The 2,337-nt window shown below is 44.6% G+C and overlaps 1 protein-coding gene across 2 annotated transcripts in view; it reads right to left on the reverse strand.

Annotated features, from left to right (window-relative positions):
• The window catches only part of CCDC148 (coiled-coil domain containing 148), a 293,851-nt gene that overhangs the window by 7,740 nt on the left and 283,774 nt on the right, over positions 1–2,337 (reverse strand). The gene's annotated exons all lie outside the window — the stretch shown is intronic.

Genomic DNA, 2,337 nt, shown 5'->3' on the forward strand with positions numbered 1-2,337 from the left:
TAACAAAGAGAAATTTATTTTCTCACAGTCTAGTAGGCTAGAAGTCCAAATTTAGGGCATCAGCTCCAGGGGAAAGCTTTCTCTCTCTGTCAGCTCTGGAGGAAGGTCCTTCTCATCAATCTTCCCCTGGACTAGGAGCTTCTTGGCACAGGAACCCCAGGTCCAAAGGACCCGCTCTGCTCCCAGCACTGCTTTTGTGATGGTATGAGGTACCCGCCTCTCTGCTAGCTTCCCTTTCCTCTTTTTATTTTTATTGTGCTTTAAGTGAAAGTTTACAATTCAAGTTAGTCTGTCATATAAAAATTTATACATACATTGTTATGTGACCCTAATTGCTTTCCCTATACTGTGACAGCACATTCCTCCTTTCTACCCCTGATTTCCCATGTCCATTCAACCAGCTCCTGACACTATCTGCCTCCTCATCTCACCTCTGAACAGGAGCTGCCCATTTAGTCTCATGTATCTACTTGAGCTAAGAAGTACACTCTTCACGAGTATCATTTTGTGTCTCATAGTCCAGTCTAATCACTGTCTTATGAGTTGGCCTTGAGAATGGTTTCAGTTCTGGGCTAACAGAGAGTCCAGGGACCATGTCTTCAGGGGTCCCTCCAGTCTCAGACCATTAAGTCCAGTGTTTTTACTAGAATTTGAGTTCTACACCCCACTTTTCTCCTGCTCTGTCAGGGACTTTCTGTTGTGTTCCCTGTCAGGGCAATCATTGGTGGTAGCAGGGCACCATCTAGTTCTTCTAGTGTCAGGTTGATGAAGTCTCTGGTTTATGTGGACTTTTCTGTCTCTTGGGCTAATATTTTCCTCATGTCTTTGGTATTCTTCATTCTCCTTTGCTCCAGGTGGGTTGGGACCAATTGATGCATCTTAAATGGCTGTTCGCTAGCTTTTAAGACCCTAGATGCCACTCACCAAAGTGGGATGCAGAACATTTTCTTAATAAACTTTGTTATGCCAGCTGACCTAGATGTCCCCTGAAACCATGGTCCCCAGACCCCCACCCCTGCTACTCTGTTCCTTGAAGTGTTTCACTGTATTCAGGGAACTTCTTAGCTTTGGTTTAGTCCAGTTGTACTGACTTCCTAAAACAGGGAACATTTAAACACCTGGTTTAATACCCCAACCTCATTTGGCCTTCCTCCACTACCTTTCTTTGGCAGCCTCCCTTACCATTTATTCACCCAAGTTATTTTTCTGTTGAATTACACAGATGGAATTCTTCTTTTCAGAAAAGTAGGCACGTGGGTTCTCGTAAAAGTATTAGGCCGTTGCTTCTGTCTTCAATCATTGATGGTTTAGACTTAACTTTCTTTGAGACATCTGTCACAAATACCCTTTGCACTTAGTGTGTACACCTGCATTTTCCATGGATATACCTTCATTGTTGCTGTTGTGTGCTGTTGAATCAATTCCGACACAGAGCTACTCTAAATGACAGAGGAGAACTGCCCCATAGGGGTTCCTAGGCTGAATCTTTACAGGAGCAGATTACCAGGTCTCCCTGCTCCTGTGGAGTGGCTGGTGGGTTTGAACAGCCAACCTTGTGGTTAGTAACTAAGTACTTAACGATTGCACCACCAGGGTTCCTCATACCTTCATTAAACCAAAAAAACCAAACCCGTTGCCATTGAATCGATTCCAACTTATAGTTGACCCTATAGGACAGAGCAGAACTGCCCCATAGGGTTTCCAAGGAGCAGCTGGTGGATTCGAACTGCCGACTTTTTGGTAGCAGCTGTAGCTTGCCATAGCTCTTAACCACTGTGCCACCAGGGCTCCTCCACTAGGTCCTTTATATTCTTGATTCTAAAGTATACTTAGTGTTTACTAGATACCAGGTCTTGTGCTAAGCGCTTTACATGTTTTAGCTCACTTAGACTTCACAGCAATCCAATGTTGGGGTACCATTATTGACCCCATGTTACAAAGAAATGGATGGATAGACAGACAGTGTAACTTGTCCAAGGTTTCACTTCTTAAGTGGCAGAGCCAGCAATCGAACCCTGGTTGACTAGTCCTGTCTTAGTCATCAAGTGCTGCTATAACAGAAATATCACAAGTGGATGGCTTTAACAAAGAGAAGTTTATTTCCTCACAGTCAAAGTAGGCTAAAAATCCACATTCAGGGTGTCAGCTCTAGGGGAAGTCTTTCTCTCTCTGTTGGCCTTCTCATCAGTGTTCCCCCAGACTAGGAGCTTCTCGGCACAGGGACCCCAGTCCAAAGGATGCGCTCTGCTCCTGGCACTGCTTTCTTGATGGTATGAGGTCCCCCTGTCTCACTGCTCACTTCTGTTTTTTATATCTCAAGAGATTGCCTCAGGACAC

Source organism: Trichechus manatus, unplaced genomic scaffold (genome assembly GCF_000243295.1).
Source record: "Trichechus manatus latirostris isolate Lorelei unplaced genomic scaffold, TriManLat1.0 scaffold00036, whole genome shotgun sequence".
Classification (NCBI taxonomy): domain Eukaryota; kingdom Metazoa; phylum Chordata; class Mammalia; order Sirenia; family Trichechidae; genus Trichechus; species Trichechus manatus.